This window comes from Orcinus orca, chromosome 16, assembly GCF_937001465.1.
Source record: "Orcinus orca chromosome 16, mOrcOrc1.1, whole genome shotgun sequence".
Lineage (NCBI taxonomy): Eukaryota > Metazoa > Chordata > Mammalia > Artiodactyla > Delphinidae > Orcinus > Orcinus orca.
This window is the reverse complement of record NC_064574.1, coordinates 25686377-25710172: the sequence shown is the minus strand read 5'-3', so window position 1 is coordinate 25710172 and position 23796 is coordinate 25686377. Positions and strand designations below refer to the sequence as shown.

The window sequence follows — 23796 nt, the reverse complement described above, 5'->3', positions numbered from 1 at the left end:
CACGAGGGAAGTCCCTGGGACGTACTATTTTTTTAAAAAATTTGTTTTACAAATGTAGGAAATAATTTCTCCTATCAAAATATCTTCTTAGCCCCCTGAAGCACTCCCTTTCTCTTGTCTTAGGTCTTTTGCTTGGCTCCCCACCCTACCCAAAGCTTTTGATATCCAGGCCCCAGTTCTTCTCTCAGATTTTTCTTAATTTACTTCCTGGCTTCTTTCCCCTACTTACCAGCCCTAGATTCCTGGTTTCCATATACTCCTGTAAGAACCTGTTCCCTTTTTTTTTTTTTTAAATTATTATTATTTTTTAATGGAATGCACCAAAATAATAGTCTGGCCCAAGGGAAGGAGTGCTTGTCTTAAGAGTAAACTTCCAATCATCTGGGCCATAGTAAAGTGCTTCCCAGAAATAGGGACAATGTGCACACTCAGGACACAGTACATGCTGACTCTTGCAAAAGTGTTCATACGTAGCATTGTATTCCCTCCTGGTATAAGGTGTTTTGATCAGGTATTTGAGTTCTGCCCTGGCACCTCTCATGACTTTTTGCCTGTTTGTTACAACACTAGAACATCTTGTCATTTAGGGTGTGGTATTCAGTTTGGCAAAAGGCCCTGTCTCCTCTTTTACTGTGACAAATATGAGAGCCCCTTGGGAAGGCCTGGTAAGTCCAGTCTGCAACTCTGGAACTTGATGGTGCACGTGCATTTCACCCCTGCCCATCTTTTCCCCAGGCATACAAAACCAATAGTTGCTTCATCGAGTACAAAATGGGAGAAGTTGGTCCATTCCCTAACACTTCATTATTGGAGCCTATTTTGGTATGTGGGGGACGCCTTATTTTTGAGCATGAGAAAGTGCAAGGTATATATGTAGTAGAAAGAACACAGTTTTGCAGTCAGACCTATTGAAATAAGTTCTTTTTCCCAGCTGTGTGGTTTTAGACAAATTACTTCTCTGAGGCTCAGTTTCCTCCTGTAAGATGGGGATAATTCTATGGATTTCAAGAGGTTATTAGGAATAAATAAGAATAATTAAGGCTTTGGATCTTAATGGTACATAATAAGGTAATAGCAAATGTACATTTCTTTCTTTTCTCCTAGGCCTTTTTTATTGCTTGATTCATCCTTTGTGGTATTTAAATGGAAAAATAATATCTATCATTAAGTCACTTATGCCAGGCCCTGAGGTAAGGGCTTTCCCATGCTATTTAATTTATTTCTCCCAATAACACATTTATGAAGCAGGAACCTTTTAAAACAAATGTAGGAAACTGAGGCACAGAAGGTAAATACGTTGCCTAAGGTCACAAAGCTAGTAAGAGACAGAGCTGGGATTCAAACCCAGGTGTGTGATTCTAGAGCCTGAGCTCTTCACCACTAAATTGGTCATTACTACTTTTTGTTACTTTCCCTGAGTAATATGTGGCTTCTACTGGTTCTTACCTTCTTTGTACTTGGAACTGTTGGTATTTGCATACATGTAGCTCTTGAACTTTTTCAGTCTCAGTTGGTGCTTTACTGTCTTTTGATGGAGGTGCAGACAGTGACAGTCTCTGCCACAGCTCTTCCTAAGTCTTTTCACTCAGAGCAGATCTCTTCAAGTGAAAGGTGGTACAGCCCTCTTTTTATTTTATTTCATTTTTTTAAAGAGACCATCCCCTCATTCCTTCTTTACCTTTATATCAAACTAAATAGATTTAAACAGTTAAACTGTTTCTTGACAATCTTGTTTGATCCATCAAAAAATCCTCCAGAATAGTAGATACTATCACCCTCATTTTACAGATATGGAAAAAAGGCCCAGGAAGGTGAAATGACTTGACAAGGTCACACAGTGCATTATAGGTAGAACTGGAACTAGCCTTTAGGTTTTCTCTTAGCCCAGGGCTCTCTCTGTTGATTTAGTAAGAAAGAGAGATACCTGTATATAATATGTATATCAGGGCTTATTAGCCTGGAGCAACCTTTGTAGAAGGAGCAGAGGAATAGAGGAAGAACCTTCATGTCTTCTGATCTCTGCAGGCCTCAGCCTAAACCAGGCGAGCAAGGGTTAGGCTGGGGCAGGAAGGTGAGAACTGAGGATGGGAGCCCTGAGGAATTTCACTTTACCTCCTGCTGACAGATTTGGTCTGGGATTTGGACAAGCAATTTCCTTCCATTTAAAATATATAAAGAGGAATTCCTACTACTGCTCTTAAAAAAAAAACAAAAACAATTTTGTTTCTGGAATCAGAAGGAAAAAGAAACTTTTCTCAAAGTCTAGGTGTCAGACATTTTAATCCTGCCCTGGCACCCCCTTCCTTTTTGTTTCCTTCCTTACCTTCTCTCCTTTCACCCCTTTCTTCTACCTCTCTTTTATCTGTTAACCACCTAACTTCCTTTCTTATCCGTTTCTCTTCTCATCTCTTCCCTAACTCCTGAAAACAAGAGTGGGAAAAGGGTACCTTCAGCTGAGAGACTAGTAGGTAGTTGATATAGATATTGGGGCTGAGAGTCAGAACGTGGAGCTTGAGATTTTGGACCTTACTTCTAGACCTTAGAACAAAGGTTGATAGGGCTGGTGTTTTATTCACTCACAGGTTCCCTAAATACTTAATGTCTCCTACGTGCCAGGCTGTGTCAGATACTTGGGCATTTTAGTTAAAAAGACCCTAAACCTGCCGTAAGGTCACAGTCTTATGGGAAAGACATAGCAGCAGTAAACCTCCTCTTCGCTCCTCTCTTCTCTCCCCAACCCCCATTCAAGTCATTGGATTTTTGAGGTAGAAAGAACTTCAGAGTTTATCTGGTCCCTTTTCATGTTGCTACATAATGAGTAAGGCAGACCATGAAGTAAGTAAGCAAGCACATTAGGCTTTGGAGTAAAGCAGACCTAGGTTCAAATCTTAGCTCTGCTACTTACCAGCTGTTTGACCTTGAATGACACACTTAGCCTCCTCCCTATCTTCAGTTACCTTGGCTATAAAATGGGCATGCCATCATTTGCTTCACAGGGTATTACAAGGGTTACCAGCATACCACCTAGCCCAGTGCCTGGTGCATAGTAGCCCACGTCTTCCTGTCACCCTGCATCAAGGCCTGACCTAAGCCCTTGCTCTAATGAAGCTTCTGAGGCCACTTCTAGTCAGACTGATTTCTTTCTTTCTTTTTTTTTTTTTAAATTAATTTCTTATTTATTTATTTTTGGCTGCATTGGGTCTTTGTTGCTGCGCACGGGCTTTCTGCGAGTGGGGGCTACTCTTTGTTGCGGTGCGTAGACTTTTCATTGTGGTGGCTTCTCTTGTTGTGGAGCACGGGCTCTAGGCACACGGGCTTCAGTAGTTGTGGCACATGGGCTCAGTAGTTGTGGCTCATGAGCTGTAGAGCGCAGGCTCAGTAGTTGTGGCACACGGGCTTAATTGCTCCACGGCATGTGGTATCTTCCTGGACCAGGGCTCAAACCCGTGTCTCCTGCATTGGCAGGTGGATTCTTAACCACTGTGCCACCAGGGAAGCCCCAGACTGGTTTCTTTTTCCACTTTTATAATACATAGCACTTTTGAAACTGTTAGGTCCTGCCTAATGTTCTTTTTTTTCAAATTTTTTAAAAAATTGAAGAATAGTTGATTTACAATGTTGTGTTAGTTTCCAGTGTACAACAAAGTGATTCAGTTGTGTGTGTGTGCGCGCGCGCGCGTTTGTGTGTGTGTGTGTGTGTGTGTGCGCGCGCACGCGCATTCTTTTTCCTATTCTTTTCCAGTATGGTTTATTACAGGATATTGAATATAGGTCCCTGTGCTATATAGTAGGTCCTTGTTGTTTATTTGATATGTAGTTTGTATCTGCTAATCCCAAACTCCTAATTTATCCCTCTCCCACCCCCCTCCCTCTTTGGTAACCATAAGTTGTTTTCTGTGTCTCTGAGTCTGTTTCTATTTTGTAAATATTCATTTGTATCATATTTTAGATTCCACATATAAGTGATATCATATGGTATTTGTCTTTCTCTTTCTGACTTATTTCATTTAGTATGATAGTTTCCAGGTCCATCCATGTTGGTGCAAATGGCATTGTTTCATTCTTTTATTTATTTATTTATTTATTGGCTACGTTGGGTTTCCTTTGCTGGGCGTAGGCTTTCTCTAGTTGCGGTGAGTGGGGGCCACTCTTCGTTGCGGTGCACAGGCTTCTCATTGCGGGGCTTCAGCAGTTGTGGTATGCTGGCTCAGTAGTTGTGGCTCGTGGGCTCTAGAGCGCAGGCTAAGTAGTTGTGGCACACGGGCTTAGTTGCTCCGTGGCATGTGGGATCTTCCTGGACCAGGGCTTGAACCTGTGTCCCCTGCATCCCCAACCACTGCACCACCAGGGAAGCCCTGTTTCATTCTTTTTTATGGCTGAGTAATGTTTTGTGTGTGTGTGAGTGTGTGTGTATGTATGTATGTGTGTACACACCACATCTTTATCCATTCATCTGTTGGTGGACATTTAGGTTACTACCATGTCTTGGGTATTGTAAATAGTGCTGTTGTGAACATTGGGGTGCATGTATGTTTTCGAATAGAGTTTTCTCCAGATAATATGCCCAGGAGTGGGATTGCTGGATCATATGGTAACTCTGTTTTTAGTTTTTAAAGGAACCTCCATACTGTTTTCCATAGTCTGCCTAATATTCTTAGTCATCCTTTGTAGGAAGCTGACACAGTCCTACTAGGACTTTACTCCGCAGTTCTTGCCAGGAGCCTAAGGATAAGATTTGTTCTCATTCATCCCTGCATCCTCTATAACCCCTAACCCAGAGTTGTGACCATGGCTAAGAAGCCCCAGGAATTGTTTTCGATTAATTGGGTAGAAGACTTGGGGTTTTGCAGCTGACAAAAAGAGCTGTTAAAGATTTGGCTGGGTCTCCCATCTCAACCCTTCCCCTTTCCTCTCCTGTTGTCACATTGATTCTTACAAAATCCCTATATTGTAGGCTGGATTGGAATTGTATCCCCATTTTGTAGTTAAGGAATCTGAGGCTCAGATTAAAACTCAGGTCTCTTGCTAGGAGATAGATTTAGAGTAAGATAAGAGTAGTAGGGGACTACCCTGGTGGCACAGTGGTTAAGAATCCTCCTGCCAGTGCATGGGACACGGGTTTGAGCCCTGGTCCAGGAAGATCCCACATGTTGCGGAGCAACTAAGCCGGTGCGCCACAACTAGTGAACCTACGCTCTAGAGCCTGTGAGCCACAACTACTGAGCCCTCACGCCACAACTACTGAAGCCCATGCGCCTAGAGAATCTGCTCCACAACGAAGAGCAGCCCCCGCTCGCTGCAAATAGAGAAAGCCCCCTTGTAGCAGCAAAGACCCAACGCAACCATAAATAAATACATGAATGAACGAATGAACCCCACGTAGCAGCAAAGACCCAATGCAGCCATAAATAAATGAATGAATAAATAAATAAATAAATGTTTGTATGTAGTAGGAATTCGAACAGAAATCTTAACTGACTAGGTTTTCCCTGTCTGGAAGCAGTAGGAATCTTTACAAGGAAGAACAACAGGGGAAGTGTTCTGAAGCCTTAGTGGATGGTGAGGCCAGAGCCAGGTAGGAGTCACAGCCAGAGATGTTTCAAGAACATGACAGAGAGGTAAGAAAGGCTTCAGGATAACTTCACTGAATTGCTAGGCCTTGAAGATTAAGAAGGATTTGAATATGTACAAATGAAGACAGGCGTTCCAGGTGAGGCAACAACATGGATAAAAGTATGGGAGCTGGAAAGCCCACAGTAGAGGTAAGGTAGATGGTGACCAGACCCATGGTATGAGAGTCTAGAGAGCAAGGCTGAGGTGATTGGGAGCCATGACATTTTTTTGAGCAGGGGAGTGGCATTAGGAACATTAGTCTGGCAGTGTGGGCTCAATAGATTGGAACAGGAAGGATCGGGGGAGACTAGTGAAAGAGAGACCAGGGAAGAGGCTGCTGTAACAGCCTGTCCTTGTAATGTCAATAAATTCTAAGAATTATTCCAGCAGTGCAGGCAGGAGATAATGAGATCCTGAACCAAGAGGAAGTTGACACAGTAGGGAATAAAGAAGATGATTTGGATGTAGAGCTGTTAGAGACTGAAAACAAAAACAAAAAAAACCCCTACAAGGACTTGGCAATTGTGGGAATGAGGGAAGAAGGGGTTGGAGAGCATGAGTGAACATTTTGAAGTCTAAATATGTACTTGGTGAGAGAGTAGCATTGACATATATACACTACCAAATGTAAATAGCTAGTGGGAAGCAGCCGCATAGCACAGGGAGATCAGCTCAGTGCTTTGTGACGACCTAGAGGAGTGAGATGGGGAGGGTGAGAGGGAGACGCAAGAGGGAGGGGGTATGGGGATATATGTATACATATAGCTGATTCACTTTGTTATGCAGCAGAAACTAACACACCATTGTAAAGCAATTATACTCCAATAAAGATGTTAAAAAAAATGTACTTCTGGAGAATTGTTGGTGAAACATGGGGGCTAGGAAATAGAAGATGAGTTCAGTTTGTTGACATGTTGATTGGAGGTGCTGATAGTCCTTTCCTTTACCACCCACCCATTAGTATGTCTGCCTTTGTGCTTTGACCCTGCCCTACAGGGATCCTTTAGTTCCCTGTGTTTGCTGCTTTGTTCAGGAGTGGAGCCCCTCACAGATCCCTCTACCCAGGTCTTAGAGCAACTGTCATTCCTTCTCTGAAATAAAATAGTACATGTAAGGTGCTTAGCCCAGTACCTAGTCTATTTCAAAGTGTGCATTAAATGTTAGTGGCTATTAAATGGCTATTGTTGTCGTGGTTATCATCATAGCTTTGTGATCACAGTATCCTCTGGAACCACCTGGCTGAAGGACTCGGGAGTCATTCAACTGGTATTCAGTAAAAAACTTGGACTGCAAGTAAATGGAGAGGATCTCAGACTTGGGTATAAATGGGGGCTGTGAGCCATGTCAGCTAGGACTAGAGAATGCGTTTCCTGTGTTTTTTCTTCTGTTTTTGAGAAGTGGTATAGTGTGTGGTTAAGAAGGCAAGCCCCGGAGGTTGGACTTCCAGGGTTAAAGTCCCAGGTCTACCATCTATTAGCTGTGTGACTTGGGGCAAATTTACTTAACTTCTCTGTCTGTTTCCCCATTAGTAAAATGGGGAAATGTAATAACACACCAACCTTACAAGAGTTTGTAAAGATTAAATGAGTTAATACAAATAAAGGGTTTACAACAGTGCCTGGCGTGTGCTACTATTCTCCTTACCCCAGTCATTTCTACCCCACATTCCAAGTAATACATAGGAGTTTCTCTGTTTTCTCTTTACCCCACATTCCAAGAAATATATAGGAGTTTCTCTGTCCCTTACCCAGCAGAGGAGGAGGTGAGCAGAGAAACCTGAAATCAATCTCAGAGTGCTTGAAAGTTTGTCCCAGCTGGGTTCCAGGTTACTGAAGCCTGGAGGAACCTCATTCTTCCCATCACTGTATTCTATGTTGACTTTCTTGTTCTTTAGCATAACAAGCTTACTCTTGCCTATTGTTGCCTCAGGGCTTTTGCACTTATTTCCCCTCTCTGAAACACTCTTCCCTCTGATCTTTGCAGGTCTTAACCCCCTCACTTTATTCAGGTCTCTGTCTAGCAATTGCTTCTTGGAGAAGTCTTCCTTGACGGATTTATCTAAAATAGACCTCATTCTCACTCCTTGTCATTCTTTCCTGACTCTGCTTATTTTTCTTTATAGCACAACCTGAAACTATGTATTTACTTATTACCCTATCTTTTGCTAGGATGCAAGACATGTAAGGGCAGGAACTTTGCATGCCATCATTGACCTAAGTTCATGCCTGTTCTGAGCAAGACCCTGACTGATTTCTCTCTGTTATAGGTGAGCCCTCTTCCCTGAGACAGTTGGTGCTGACCCTGTAACGCAAAAGAGGAAATTGCTGGCTGAGCTCAGCCTTGGTACTGGTGAGTGAGAGTGCCTAGGCAAACTCTGGGCAAACTTGGGCCAAGATACAAGGTAACTAGTTTGGAGCTTATTTTTACCCTTAGTACAGGTAACTTACAGATAATTACTCTTCTACTCCATGCCTAAGAGACTGTCATAGGCAGCCTTTTCTACTGGGAGGAGAATTGAACTTGCTTTCCTGGAGCTGCCATGAGACAGGGTGGGATCATTTGCCATGAATAAAGCAAAGCATGCTCAATTCCTTCTGGCTTCTGCCAGCTGCTTTCTGCTGGGGGGTATTCTGGACCTGGCAACTAAACCCCTTCTCCCATAAGCTCTCTTAACGTGAATTCATAGCCCTTAGAGACTTTTCCTGATTTCAGTCTTGATTGTGACCTACCAAGCCCAGAGTCAGCTTCAGAAAATCCTGCGGTTTTATCAGTCCTGCAGAATGTAATCATCAATGGAGGTGAGGACGGAGTGATTAGAGTGGGGATGTGTGAAGAGGGAAGTCCAGGGAATCTTAGAAGGAAGACTGCAGATGGTGAAACAGGAAGGGAAATCAACATATTAAGAACCAATAGTGATATGGATCCCATTTAAACTAGACAAAACCCCATCTTATAGATGAGGGAATTGAGACTCAGGAAACTGAAGTAACTTGCCCAGGTTTACACCTGGGAATCCGTAAAGCTGATATTAGAACCCAGGTCAGTCTAACTGTGAATACCATTGTTCTCTCTGCCTTGGCAGGCTTTCCTTGGAATGCTAATCTGCCTGGAATCATGATTTTTCTTATAAAGTTCAAGAAAACAGACCTCCTTAGGGATTCAGGAAGGAGGTCTAGTTATTTGAAGGGCCCAGCAGGGCAGGCAAGAGTTGGGGGGGTCCTTTCTGAGCAATGGCATTTTTAGTAAGGGGGAAAGGAAGAGCCTTCAAGCAGGCGGAGGCCAAGGCTAAATATGACTGGAAGGAGAGGAAAACACCTGTAACACGTGGGATTCCATAAGCACTTGGGCCAGCACAAATCGGGACCTGGAGAGCTGAGTTGCAGTTGGAAAACCTGGGTTTTTGTCTTCTCGTTCAGTATTTGCGCTTGGATAATCTCCATTTCCCTATTTGTAAATTGGAGTGCCTCACTGCACCCATATGTCTATTTTGTGTGCACCAACCATACAGGATATTGTAGACAATCAAATGGGAGATGCAAGTTGGAAAGCTTTGTGAACTGTAAAACAGCATGACTGAAATGAGAGGTGAGAAGAAAGTGTTATAAGTATCCTTGGCATCTCAGTCCCTGACCTGATTGCCACCCAACTCCCCAAAGGTAAAAGGGAAGGTTTTGCCTTGGAAATTTACACTGTAAATTTTCTCCCAGGCCCTTCTCCTCCTCTCCTTCTGCAGGCCCTACCGGAAGTTCAGTCTTTCCACAAGTTCAGTCTTTCCAGGGTACAGAGACAAAGCCAGGCAGCATTGGCAGCCATGATTTGCAGCATGTGGGCTGCAGAGTGCAGGTTTAAATGCACTCACACAGCCTGGCTCCAAGGCCACTGCCAGTACAGATATTATAGTTGGTTTCAAGAGTCCATCCCCAGCATGTTAGAACAGGAGGGCTATTCCTCTTCTGGCCCTAGGTTCCCTGCCTTCCCCCAACCCCCACCCTCCAACTGCTAGTGAAAAAGGCACTTGTACTGCAGTCTCATATCTTATCAGAGGCCGTGGGCATTCCAGTTTTCCCACCATTTCTCTCGCTCTTGGCCAGTGACATAGGTCACTCTCTTCATACTCTGTAACAAGGGGCATTCTGTTCTTCCTTCTGCCTGCCTGAGGGTGCACAGAGGGATCTGTCCTCTAACCTGATGCTCTTGGAATCCACACTGGCCAACATACCCTCCTATTCTGAATCTCCAGACTCTTGCTGTCCTCTCTTTCTGTCTTGGTTAATCTAATGTTCTATAGCTTCTGGCCTTTACATGGCCTGGGCATCAAGCTTGGCTTTTATTGTTTTCGTGACAACTGCCCTATGGAAAAGTTCCACTATTGACTATTTTAAAATATGAATGATTCTATGTAAAAGATTGTATAATATACTGATACCCATATAGTATCTTATTTATCTAACATCCTCAATTTTCCAGAGTCCAACTGAAAAACAAGAAGGTAGCAAAGCATTGTCATCCTTAAGACCTTGCACAGCACTAATTTTTTCCTATTTTTACGTTTTGTTGTAACAAGCTTAGCAATCTGGTTTCTAAACCTCCATAAGATTAAGAGCGGTGTATAAAAACGGGAGGAGGAGCTGTATTAGCAGCAGCTAGAGGTGAGAGCTGAAAGCTAACAGTAAGGGAGAGGTAAAAGAAGAATGATAAGAAAGAGAAGTTAAAATGGGTATGAAGGTCAAACTTTAGGGGCAACAGCCCTATAGACATCTATGCATTTCAATAAGGTGGAGCTAGGTAATTTTTAAGGTAGTTCTAGGTTCTTCTTGAGGGACAGAGGTATCAGAATGTTTAATTATTTGTAGTATCTACTATATTATCAGGTGCTATATTGAATACATAAATTGATTTTGTTTTCATAACAGCTTGGGAGGTAGGTGGTGATATTCTCATTTTATAAGTTCCAGAGACTTAGAGAGGGATACACAGGCAGTGACTGGAAGACCTAAGCTTAGAACTTAGAAGAATCTGGCTTTAGAGAACCAAGTTTTTTCTATTCTACACTGGTTCTTCCTCCATGACCTAAAACCTTGGTCCTTCTCAGACTCTTGGGACAGTGGTTCCCACCCTCCCAACCCCGCCTTTATTCATTCTCCTATACATGAATATCTTTTTAAAGACGTCCATTCATTCAGTGTGTATTTATTGAGTGTCCACCATGTGCCAGGCACAGTTTTAAGTGTTTGAAATGTAGCAGTGAAGAAAATAGTTTTCTCTCTTGTATCCTAAATTCTAGTGGAGGATAAACAAATGAATACATAGGAATAAAAATAAAGCAAGGTAAAAAAAAAATAAAATAAAATAAAGCAAGGTAAGGGAATAGGGAGGGACTGTGTGATGAAAGAAGGCCTCTGTGAGAAAATAAAATCTGTTCAGAAATATGCACGAGCTGAAGTAGTATGAGCTATGTGTATATCTTGGGGAATAACATTCCATGCATAGAGTTCAGCAAGTTCAGAAGCCCTAAAACAGGAGCACGCTTAGTGTCTTGAGGAACAAAAGGAGGTCAGTGTAGCTAGAGATGAAGCGAGCAATAGGGAGAGTGGATTATGGAGAAGAAGTCACAAGGGTAGACAGGGACTCAGATCATGTAGGGCTTTATTCTGAGTGAAATAGGAAGCCACTGGAGAGTTTTGAGTAGAGGAATGACATAATCTTAACGTCCACAAAATCGCTCTGCGTGACTGTACCGGCTAGGACCTCTGGTACAGTGTTGAACAGAATTGGTGAAAGCAGACACGCTTACCTTGTTCCCAATTTTTTTTTTTTTTTTTTGGCGGTACGCGGGCCTCTCACTGTTGTGGCCTCTCCCGTTGCAGAGCACAGGCTCCGGACGCGCAGGCATGCTCTGCGGCATGTGGGATCTTCCCGGACCGGGGCGTGAACCCGTGTCCCCTGCATCGGCAGGCGGACTCTCAACCACTGTGCCACCGGGGAAGCCCTCTTGTTCCCAATTTTAAGGAGAAAATATTCAGTCTTTCACCATTAAGTGATGTTAGCTGTAGGGTTTTTTGGTAGACTTCTTTTATCAGACCAAGTTAAGTTCTTTTCTATTTCTAGTTTACTCAGAGGTTTTATTATGGATGGATGTTGGATTTTGTTTGTGTGGTTTTTATCCTTTATTCTACTAACATGGCACTATGTTATTGATTTTTGGATTTTAAACCAACCTCATTCCTAGAATAAATCCCACTTGGTTATAGTGTATAATCCTTTTTGTATGGTGTTGGTTTTGGTTTACTAATATTTTGTTGAAGATTTTTGCCTGTATTCATGAGGCATGTTTGTGTCCCACTGGAGCGGCAAGCCTGACAGAAGAGTGACTGACAGCTCCTAGAGGGCAGTTTTAAGGCCGTTGACTGTGGCAGAGAGGTAGGGATCTGAGCCTAAGAATAAGGCCAAGAGATCAAAAACCCAAGCTGGGAAACCATAAATCAGGAAACCAAGGTCCATCAGCAAGTGTGATACCAGAATCATGAGATGAGTAGGACATGAGTAAAGGGGACTTATGACCTAATGGGGCAGATGCAGAAAAAAGCCCCAAAACTATCCTACAAAAGATCACATTAACACAAAAGCAGAAATTGCTTCCTTTGAGTTATCTGTCATTTTGTATCAGGAGTCTCTACTGGTCTCCCTTACCTTCATCTCCCTCCCCATCTCCTCAGTTAGCATAATATATCAAGAGTTAGTGTACTTAAGTGCATAGGGCAATAGACAAAGTTATCTACAGGATAACTGGTCTTTAGGAAGATTAATTGGATAACTGGTCTTTAGGAAGATTAATTAACTCCATCTTTCCCACCATTGTGTATATTCGTAAAAACCTCAGGCTGTATGCTGCTGGGGAAAGAGAGGAAGCTTTAAAGCCAAAGATTTGAATCCTTGCTGTGACATTCATTTCCTTTGTGACTAACCTCTCCTAGCTGTAGTTTCCTCCTCTGCAAAATGGGAACAATAATGCCTATACAGTTATTGTGATGCTAATAGGAGATGATGAAAAAATGCCTGGTCTGGATTGGTGTTCAGCCACTAGTGGTTGAAATAAATTCTGATACCCTGTGTTCAGTGTCAGATTGTAGTAGAAGGTGAGTATTGTGACCCAGGCTCTTAAGCCTGTTCTACTAACTCAACCTTGGGAAAGCATTTAATATCTCTGGGCCTCAGTTTCCTCAGCTCCAAAAAGAGGGAATGAAGTAGAAATTTGTTCTATAATTGCTGGTATGTCTCTTCCAGTTCTGTGCCTCCAAAGTCACTTTGTCTGTCATTCAAAGGAAAAAAAGAGGAGGGGGCCGAAAGAGAAGACTCAGATTCAGTCCTGCTTAACGCTGCAGCAGAGACAGAAAGGAAGAGCCATTACCTACAACGAGAAGTGTTTGGGAGTCGGCTGCAGGGGCAGTGACCTGCCTGTCACTCAGCATTTGGAAAAAAAATATCAATGAGAAAATCAGAACGGCCTGGAATGTTGGAGACTGAGTAGATAACGAGTATGAGAGAGTCCATGTGACATAGAACCCAGTTTGTGCTCTGTCACCCACTTTCTGGGTGTTCCCAGTCAAGCTGTTTCTCTTTTTGCAGCCTCCGTATCCCCATCTGTAAAATGAATTAGGCAATGTATTCTCCAAGGGCCTCTTCAAGGCTTCCTAAAATTTCATTGTCTGCTCTTCTCTGGCTCTCAAGTTGGCTTGTACTCAGCTTTTGCCCTTGGTGTTGAGGATTTCATTTATAGAAGGCTTCTTAACTAGCAGGTTAGCACTACAGTATATATTTAGAATGCTCTTGAAACCACAGTTTCAAGCTGCTAAGAATCATAAAATTTTCAGGTCCTCAAATGCCTTGGTCCACCTGGTTTCACCCCGTCAGTTAACACTGAGAGATGATGCAATAGAGTGGAAAGACTACTGGCTTTAACAGCAGACCTGGAATTCAGATGCCTGCCTGTATTAGCTTAATTTCTCTGAGCCATAGAAAATGAGGATAGTGATAATAGAGTAGGCATGTAAAGAATTGTTATTATTTGGAGGAGAAAGAAAAAACTGAGGCCTGAGAGATGATGTCGCCTGCTCAGAGTCACGCTCAGACCAGCACCTAGGTCTCTTGTGTCTCAGTCCAGGGTTTTCTCCTCTGGAGCCAAGGTCAGCTGTACCCATACGTAGGTAGTAGCAAAGATTGGAACTGAAAGCTTGTCAGCTTTCTTAACATCTCTGCCAGCAGTCTTCTCAATTCCCCTGTGGCGTGTGTCAGTAACACAGCCCGTACTTGTTTTAGAAAGAAGCTCTTCATAAGCACTCCTGTTTGATTTGCTTTGGCTGGTACAGGATCCAGATGCTCTTAGATAGCACAACAGACTCTCCAAATCAGCCCATTCCCATTCTGAGCCACTCACGGCTCTGATATACTTGCTGGGGTTCGTCCCCTAGTCCTCCCTACCTGTCATGTGAATCACGTTCAGTCATCTTTTGCTATTTGCCCTTTCCCTGTTGATGGAAGTCACATTTATCAAGTGCCTACTATGTGCCAGGTATTGTCATAGGTGTTTTAAGTTAAAATTATCTTTGTTAATCTTTATAACTCATTAAGTTATTAATAGCTCCAGAGGGAAAAGCTGAGCCTCAGTGAAGTAAATGAATTTGCCAGAGTTCATATACTTAGTCTGTGAAAGAGCTGGGTTTTGAACTCAGGTCCTCCTCCTTCCATAGACTCCAAGCATTTAGTATAGTAAGCTCTTTCCTGAGTATCATACTTCCTCTGGCCTCTGCCCTTCCAGGAGGGTAGAGTGTTCAAGAGTGCCCAGGAAGGGGTATGCAGGGGCTTTAGTATAATGGGAATATCTCCATGCCTTCAGTGCATTTTCCCATGAGTTTCTTCTGCTCTGCCCTGCCTCAAACCAACTTCTCTAGGATCCACGTGTGTGGCCCAGAGGTCCAATCACTAAGTGAGAGGCCAGGTTTCCATCTTCAACATGGAACATGGACTACCTAGTAAGAAGTGTACTTGTCATTTTCCAAGTTGAATGAGGGGAATATTCCAAGCAATAAGCCCCTTGTATGCCCAACTCTGAAATGTAAGGAAGGAAGAGAGAGGGTCTATACATCTCAAGTGTGATGAGCCTCCTTCAGGGACCTGGCAGGAGAAGAGAATAATATAAAAGATTTAAGAATAAGATTGCTCTAATAGGTCTTCAAATCTGTAATCATTTTTCAGTTTACAAAGTACGTTACCTGTAGAGATTTTAGTCTAAGGAAACTGAAGGCATCTGCCTTTATGTGGCAGAGTCAGCGGCTAGAGTCCAACTCCTTAGCCTTGATAAGGCCAGTGAATCTAAGCCCTCCCTGAAAGGGTTCTGTCCTTGGCCTTGGGTTCCACTCAATCTTCATTTGCAAAAGGGACAGGCCTTTAGTCTCTGCCCTTTTCTGAGCCCTCCTCTGCCCACTTGTCCCCTTCCTCACCCCTTCCTACTCAACTGCTAGGGCCTTCTTAATGAGACCCTCTTCTAATGATATGTTTTTAAGTATAGGGTAAGAGGAGATATTTTTGGCTCTGTATTGTCCCCAGGATCATTTGCCATAAAATGATGGAATTTTAGGATGTCAGAGTGGGAAGAGATCTTAACTAACAGTTATCAAGTTTATGGAGGAGCCCTTTATTTAAACATATAACTCAACATCTCAAACAGAGCTGCTCGTTAGAATTGGCAGTGGTGGGCCCAGAGTCCACCAGTCTAGCCTCCCCCTTATCAAAGACAGGCTGTGAGGCATCTGCCTTAAACCTGCATAGTTGCCAGGAACACAGTTTATAAAACAACACTGACCTAGATCAACTTACCCGTTTTATAATTGTGAAATTGAGGCCCAGCAAGGGGCAGTAAGTAATAGGCCCAAGGTCACACAATAAATTAGTGGCAGGTCTGACTCTCAGCTTTGTGCCCTTTCTGCTACACTGAGCTTTATGTCATTTCATAAGTGACCACCTGTTTCACTTCACTAAATCCTGTGCCTGGATGTCAGGCTTCTTTTGCCTCCTGGCATCTGGTTCCTGTGAGGTAGGTAGGCAGGCCTGTGGATGTGTGTACTATGTCAGGGCGTAATTCTCATCCATGTGAGCATGTGTCAAGTTTTGTTTAACTCAGTGTGGGAACCAGCAGAAAGAGAATAGCTGAGAAACTGGATTTATGTTCTTAGTGGAAAAAGGATTGCTGAAATGAGATTGCTAAATTAGATCCAAAATTGATAAATGTTCTAATAAAAATGTAACATTTCATGTTATCTTTTCTACTTCTCAGTTTGCTATATGTTAATCTCTAACTTTGCAGAGTTTTAAAATATTTGGGCCCTAACTGTTTGTGAACAGTAAGTCAAACAAAATTCCATTCTCCAAGAGTATCAGATGACTCTCAGATACATACTAAAAAAAAATGTCCTAACATGACTTTAAAAGTTCACACAGTTATCTTTTTCCCTTACTTCCAGTTTTTGGATAATTTTCCTTAACAAAGCACCGCTGAAAATCATCAGAGTCTCTGGTATTAAAGCTGGCTAGAGCTCTCCAAGTCAGGAGGGCATCTTTCTGCTCAGGGCACAAACCCGACTTCTTTGCAGAAACTTCTGCAGGTAGCAGCTATTAGCAGGACGTTGAGCTGTCTCCTACAGCCCTACTCACTGGCTTGGAGCTTGGTCTTTGCTAATCCTAGACTTGCTTCTTCCCCTTCACCTAGTCATGGAGGCTTTTTCCCTGCTCTGGTTACCCTCAGGGCCATCTTGGATGCAAAGAGGTCACAAAGTTCCACCTGGAGGAAGTTTGTTCTGAGCAGAGTTTCACTCAGGTAAAGTAGGCAACTGCTTTCATTATGTGGTTTTGTCTCTGAAATGTTTTGCCCATCTTCTTATCCCCAGTGCTACCATCCAAGGCCAGATCTTAATCCTCTCTCACTGAGACTTTTTCATTGTCAACTAGCCTGTCTCCCCATCTCCAGTCTTTGACCCTGAAATATAACCCCCTTTTTCTCTCCATAGGTTTTAAGATATAGATCTTATTCCTATCACTTTCTTGCTCATAAAACCTCTAGAATAAAATCCAGTGTCCTTAGCATGACATTCAAGGCTCTGCAAATACTATTTCTCCTCTTTCTTTCCAGCTTCTTCTCCAGTCCCGTAGGAGTTCATATTAGTGGGTAGAAGTATGAGGGAAACCAACTTTTGGTTGGAAGAACTATCTGATCAAGTGTGCCAGTGAAGGTTAAGAAGTGTTATTAGTTGTGGTGCCATGTTGACATCCAATATGATAAACATTTGTGCCAGGCACAGAGGTAGGTCCTTAGGGATAAGGAGAAGGCAAACACATGGTCAAGGCCTTTGGAGCCCATAACTGATCAAGGAGAAGAGGTAGATAAAGTAAGTAGGTGGCAGTGATGAGCACTATAATGGAAGCATGTGGAGTGCTTTGGGAACTTGGAGGAGGGGGGGACACTAACTGCCTGAGAGATCAAGGAAGGCTTCACAAAAGAGGTGATATTTGAGTTGGACTTCAAAGGTGAGACATTTGACAGTCGTGAAAGATGAAGTATTTGGCAGTTGAGAAGGGGAGTCTGTAGCTTCCAAGCAAAGAGACCAATGAGGGCAAAGGCACAGAAGCTCACATGTGTGTCTCAGAGAGAGTAAACAGTCCGTTGTAGCCAGAGCATAGGATTTCAGGAATGGAGTATGGTTAGGGTTAAAGTTATCAAAGTAAGTTGGGGCTAAACTGCATAAGGCCTCATTTTCCAGGTTAAGGAAATACTGTGTTTCACATCTAGCATATGATAATAATTCTTGAATTAAGTGGTATATAGTTGTCTATTTGTGCATGTGTGTAGTTGTGTGTTAGGATGTGATTGTTACATTTGGAGATGATTTTTGAAGACCCTCTGAGGCAAAGCAAATATCAAAAATTGGAGCCAAAAGGACAGGTTAAACCTAAGTTCACCCAGGCTTGAACTTTGAACTTCTGAGATTTTCACCAGTTCCATAAGCCCATAAGTTAATCATAGCATGCCAGAATTGGAAGGGACCTTAGGGGTCCATTCAACAAATGCCTGATACTATTCCTGTAGCTGAGATATGGTAGTTAACAAAACAAAGATGGCCTTCATGGAACTTGTTTCAGTGGGGGAGACAGAAAACGAGTAAATCATTAATTATTAGATTATTTCATATGTGTGAAGATATGCAGGCTAGGCCCCAAGATAAGAGCATGTTTGTAGAGAAACTAGGAGGCAGAGAGTGTGGTTGGAACAGCACCAAAGAGAAAGAAGAGAGAGGGGAGAGGGGACAGCTGAGGCCAGAACATATAGGACCCTGCATTTGGCCAATGGGAAAATGAGGCTAATAGCCAGGGCCACATAGCAAGTTAGTAGGAAGGCCAGGATTGGTAACTCTCCTGGTTCAGTCTCCCTTCCCTTGCCTGCCTGCTGTCTTCTGGCTTTTATCCAAGATTAACTTGGATCCCATTTAATTTCTTTATTCTCCTCTCCCTCACTTAGCTCTCTTTCTCTATCCCTGTACCCAAGGTTCCTATCATACCGTTACTGTGTTTCATTTCAGGCTTCTTTGTTTAATCACAGCATTAGCATTTCCCAGACTCACATTTGTACACATGACCTGGTAATAGAGTGATTCCTGGAAGGTCAAAGTTAGAGAGGTCCCTGGACATCTTTTAGTTTGATCCTCTGGTATTAGAAACCCAGAAAGGATGAGTGACTTGCCCAAGGCCACTTAACTAGTTAGTGGTAGAACTTGATTTCCTTTGCCTCCCAGTCTATGGCTCTTCAGTTTTGGCATGCTACCTCTCTTTCTTTAGTGTCCAGCAAAGGGGAGTCAAGTTGTGATCCACATAGTTGGCAAGAGCAGCTAGCATTCAGTGACCCTCTGCCATCTGCCCCTTAGCTTTTTATTTTGTCTTTGTCATGTGAGTTTACTGTTTTATTCTGGCCAATGTCTTTGAACTACCACTCTTTGCAAAGACAGTATGTTGCTAAATTTCGCATCTTAGTTCATGCTATCCCCCCTACTTAACCGGCAGCCTGCTCTTAACTTCCAGTCTACATCCAGGCTTGTCTTTTAAGCCCAGCCCATATTATCTTGAGAGAAGCAAATGTAGAAAGAGCATAGCGTTTGGAATTGGATGTATCTGGATTTGAATCCCAGCTTTGGCATGTACTGGGACAAAGTAATCTTGGGTAAGTTAGTTGACTTCTGAGAGCAGTTTTCTCATCTGTAAAATGGGGATGTTAATACCTGCTTGATGGGATCATTGGAAAGATTATTTAAAGTGTTATATGGGTATACCTCAGCATTCTGTAAAGAGAAACTTAGTAATTCTTCCTCAAAAGCCCATCCTGAATGCCCTCTCCCTTTTTCCTAATTATCTAATAGGCAACACTTCTTGGGTGGGTTTCTATGTGCCAGACACTGTGCTAAGTGCTTTAAAAAAGTATTTATTGGGAAATTCCTTGGCGATCCAGCAGTTAGGACTCCGAGCTTTCACTGCCGAGGACCTGGGTTCAGTCACTGGTTGGGGAACTAAGACCCTGCAAGCCATGAGGCACAGCACCCCCCACCCCCCAAAAAAGTATTTATTACTGCATGTGAATCTATAATTATCTCAAAATTAAAAGCTTAAAAAAATTTTAAACCACTGATCTCATTTTTTCTGTATTTATTATTCCTGCTCTTGGTAGATAGATGCCAGGTTAGGATTCAATATATGCCTGTGTTCCGGTTCTTGCTATTTTCTAGTTCTGTAAATTTGGACAAACCTCTTGACCTCACTCTTAAGCATTTTTCCCACCAGAGTCCTAAAATTCCATTTCATAGCCATTTGGAAACCTGACTTGCTTACCTTCTCACCTTGGAATTTGCCTCTGTTGATGACATTGCAGTGGCAACTGGGCTGGCCCTGTGTGACTTGGAGAGGACAGTATGGGAGCCAAGAGAACTAGGCACCCGGGAGCTATTAGATCCAAGGATTGGCAACTCGTCATAAATCAAAAGATTTCTGGGGGAGGAGTCTGGGGGTAATGTCAATGGTGACTCTTCTTGGATTATGTTCTCGGGGTGAGATTGCCAACGTCATTGAATGGAAGGACCAGCAATACACAGGCACTCTTGCTTGTGCCTGGGCAAAAGACAGCGTGTTGGTGGCAAGTGTCCAACATGGCCACGGCTGCCCACAGGCCATCTCTGCCATTCAGGACATCAGCTGCTGGCCCTGCCAGCCCTGGGGCAAGGTTGCTGTGGTTTCATAGAAAGAGCCCAGTCTCTGGAATTGCAAGTTCAGATTGTGAGTTCAAATCCCTGTCTACCAACTGCTGGTTGTGTTCTTCAGCTAGTTCCTCAACTAGTTCCTTAGTTCCTTAAAATTCTTACTTTGTCTCTCAGAGCCACAGTTTCTCTGTTTGTAAAATAGTGCTGTTGAGGGAGTTCCCTGGTGGCCTAGTGGTTAGGATTCCAGGCTTTCACTGCCGCGGCCTGGGTTCAATCCCTGGCCGGGGAACTGAGAGCCCATCCTGCAAGCCTCGCCGTGCGGCCGAAAAAAAAAAATAGTGCTGTTGATACCTACTTTGGGGGTTGTTGGGAGGATTCAAAATACCTTAGGCAAATAGGTGTCACACAATACCTGCTACTTGGGTGAATGGCAAGTTGATCTGCTGCTATTAGCTCTTTGAAGACCAGTATCCTTGGGAGGTGGCATTCAAGTCAGGGCTACTCTGATTCTCTTAACCACCTCCCCACTCACCCCCAGAAACACCCTAGACCCCTTCTCTCCTTCCTCAAGTTCAGAGCCCAGAAGTATTGTCTGTCTCACCAGGTGGCATATCTGAGTAAGCAACATTGTTACATAGCAGACATATAGGACCAGGGAAAGTAGCTCAGGCAGCAGCTGATGAACAAAAGGCTTCTCTCTGTTCCTAATAAATTGGTCCTTGGGGATCCTAGCTTTGAAATTCTAATTGACACAGGAAGGAAAAGATTCATTAGGCTCTGGTCTCATTAACGTGTTCTGCTGCTCACCTACGATTTATTCTTGGCACTTCATCAGGAGAAATTAAGTAAACCAACAGGCTGGGAGGCTGCTGACAGCATAGTTCCATGTACCTGGTGCTGCTCTTGGGGTGAGGATATTGGACCTCCCATCCTCTGGAGCACACAGCTGGCTTCAGAAGTTCCTCACCCTTAGGACTTAGCATGAGTCTAAGTCTCATATATTGTCGGTGCTTTTGAGTTCATTCATAGATGATAGCTCATTTATGGATGGTCCAGGAAGGACTGGGGCTTGCCCGAGATCACTGAGCACAGCAGTGGTGGAGCTAGAATTAGAAACAGTCAGCCCTCCTGACTTCCAGGCCAAGAATCTCCTTTGGATTTCTAGATCCACTATTTCAGTCATTCAACCATCAACAGATACTTTTGACACATGCTGTGTGCTAGGATTCTATGATAAAACAGACATGGAGGGGGGGCGGTGGAGAGGGAATACCTGACCCAGTATTAGGGGAGATTAGAAAGGCCTCCAGGTCTGAGGGGTGAATAGGAATTAGCTCAGCAAAGAAGCATATGAGGAATGTTCAAGGCTAAGGGATCAGCACCTACAAAGGCTTAGAGACTCTCTCTAGTAATGGAAAGTCTTGCTAGGGTGGAGGAATTGAGGAAGAGATAAGTTATGATGAGTCAGTCTATGAGGTTTGGGCCACTTCCTGTTATAAGATCTCTATACCTGGGATTAGGAGTCCTGGATGTGTTTCTACTGCCATTATTTCTTTAGCATCTTTCTGGTGTGCCAGTGCTGGGCATTGAGGTACAAAAATGCATAAAATATATGTAGCTCTGTCCCCCAGAGATCTGTTAGTTTAATGAGGCTAACAAACTAATAAATAACTCCTATAACAAATAAAAGGAATAATTACCTTTGTTGGAGGAAGTCAGAGTTGAACTGTGTGTTACCATCAGTATTTTCTCTGGGCTTCGATTATCTCACCTGTCAATTTAGTGATAACCGCTGTCCTGTGTAGCTCATGAGCTGATGGGAAGACAGCTCTGTAATGACTGATGTTTGTGTGGCATTTTGTGGGTTACAAAACACTCTTTCATCATTAATTAATTGAATTTTAACTATAATCTTATGACTTAGGAAATCTTCCACCAATTTACAGATGAGGAAACTAAGGCTGAGAGAGGTTGAGGCTTGTTTATGGTTTTACAGCTTTTGATTAACAAAAGCTAGGATTAGAAATCCAAATCTTTTGCTCTCTTTTGCAGTACAGTGAATCTGAACAAACTGTGGAAGGTAGAAAGATGGCAGCCTTTCTGTTCCATACTTGAGTGGCACATTTCCCTCTCCCTTCAATAGAAATGCAAAGAATGACTTCAGTGTGAGAAAAGCAGACTTAAATTGCCTGGGGAGAAAGAAAAGGAGCTTATTTCAAGTCTTCCCCAGACTGGGCTCTGAACTTTTAAGACCATGTGTCCCAATGCTCTGTCAGCTCCCACTATTCCATCTCATGCCATTTACAGAGTAGATGTCTCAACTATTATGTCACTGGCTACAAATAGCAACTTGTGGGGTAGACAGAGCCTGCTTTACATGTTGGTAAACTGAGGTCCACAGAAGTTAAGTAATTTGCCCAGATTCACTGAATTATATTCATGCCAGAATGAGGACTGGAATCCAGGGCTCCTGACACCACAGGTGCTCTTAAGTCATAGAAGAATGCTCCTTTGATTCATTCAGTTCACACAATTCCTGAATATACCCCATGAACCAGAGACTTTGTTTTACAAGAGAACCTCTGGTTAGACTCAAACTATGTTGGTGCAGTGCCTTCCTCTCTACGAGCAAGGACTTTGCTATTTATTTATCTGTCCCTGACCAGGGCCTGGTTCCAAGAATGCTTTGCTATTGTTTTTGGCCTTACTCTGTCAGAAGCTGAAGGGAGCAGATGGCCACAGCAGTGTGGATCATGAGGGTGTGATCCCAGGCTGGGCTAGAGAATGAGTTGAGAGCCCTACTCATCTACTACTGTTTCTACGGTCAGGGCCCTGCCAAGGTGTTGTCCATCCCAGAACAAATTGAAGCTGGCCAACCCTGCCCCCTCCTACTCCCATACACAACATACTTACTGATCTTCTGGATAGATTTTATACAAAGGCTTCTATGATCTGCTGTCCCAAATGACCCTTTGGACCTATTTCCCAGGCATGTTCCACTATTTAAGGAGTCTCCTATATCTACAGGCCTCCCAACACTCCTACCCTCACTGCTGTTTTTACTTGTGACTCCTTAAGCAGATTGGCTGCTTAGTGTGACTCTGACAGTTAGCCTAAAGAGTACTCAATACTGGGAAGTTGATGTGTTTTCTGTTTATCCAAAATCCTAACTGGAAAATTCTAAGGAACACTATTTTGGAGCGGGGCAGAGAGGTGGGGTGACTGGGATAAGGACAGTTGGCTTCATGGGACGCCTACAAGAACCTCAAGTACCTTAAAAAATCATGAAAGGAAATACCAACATTTGTTCACAATATTTCAAGTGCCCCTTTTATTCATATCTTTATATATTACAGAGCCCTTTCATACCTATTATTGCCTTTGAGTCTTAAGGCAACTCTGAGGGCAGCAGTGCAAGGATTACTATTCCCACTTGGCAGTTGAGACCAGGGAAGGTTAGGGAAGAAGGTTAGTGATCGATCTTCTGGTAATTATGGTGGCAGAGCCCCAAACAGAACCAAGAATTGGGAGACAGGTAGTCCTAGGTTTGAAATCTGGTGCTCATCATATTCTAGCTGAATGACCTTGGGCAAGTTACTTAGCCTCTTCAAGCCTCAGTTTTCTTCTCTGTAATAAAAGGATAACTATCTCTTACGGTTGTCTAAGCATTAAATAATATAATGTATGGACAAATGTGAGCACAGTATGGAACAAGTATTAGGAGCTTGGTAACTGCAGGTTTCCCATCTTAGTGTTTTAAGTGTCTTGTATTCTGACTCTCACCCTCAGAATGGGAGAAAATATTTGCAAACGAAGCAACTGATGAAGGATTAACCTCCAAGATTTACAAGCAGCTCATGCAGCTCAATATCAAAAAAAAAAACAACCCAATCCA

At 43.1% G+C, this 23796-nt stretch overlaps 2 protein-coding genes across 17 annotated transcripts in view; one reads left to right on the top strand and one right to left on the bottom strand.

Moving 5' to 3' along the window:
• The window catches only part of PXMP4 (peroxisomal membrane protein 4), a 772061-nt gene that overhangs the window by 275200 nt on the left and 473065 nt on the right, over positions 1-23796 (bottom strand). The gene's annotated exons all lie outside the window — the stretch shown is intronic.
• RALY (RALY heterogeneous nuclear ribonucleoprotein) overlaps positions 1-23796 on the top strand; it is a 79673-nt gene that overhangs the window by 28289 nt on the left and 27588 nt on the right. For 4 of the 16 annotated variants that reach the window (XM_033433501.2, XM_033433504.2, XM_033433502.2 and 1 more), the window contains one exon: positions 7880-8014. The exons of 4 other annotated variants lie outside the window; for them this stretch is intronic. The gene's annotated coding sequence lies outside the window, so the exon portion shown is untranslated. Of the gene's footprint in view, positions 1-7879; positions 8015-16411; positions 16484-23796 lie in introns of all 16 variants that reach the window. 8 more of the 16 variants (XM_033433503.2, XM_049698935.1, XM_049698932.1 and 5 more) reach the window with 3 other exon arrangements.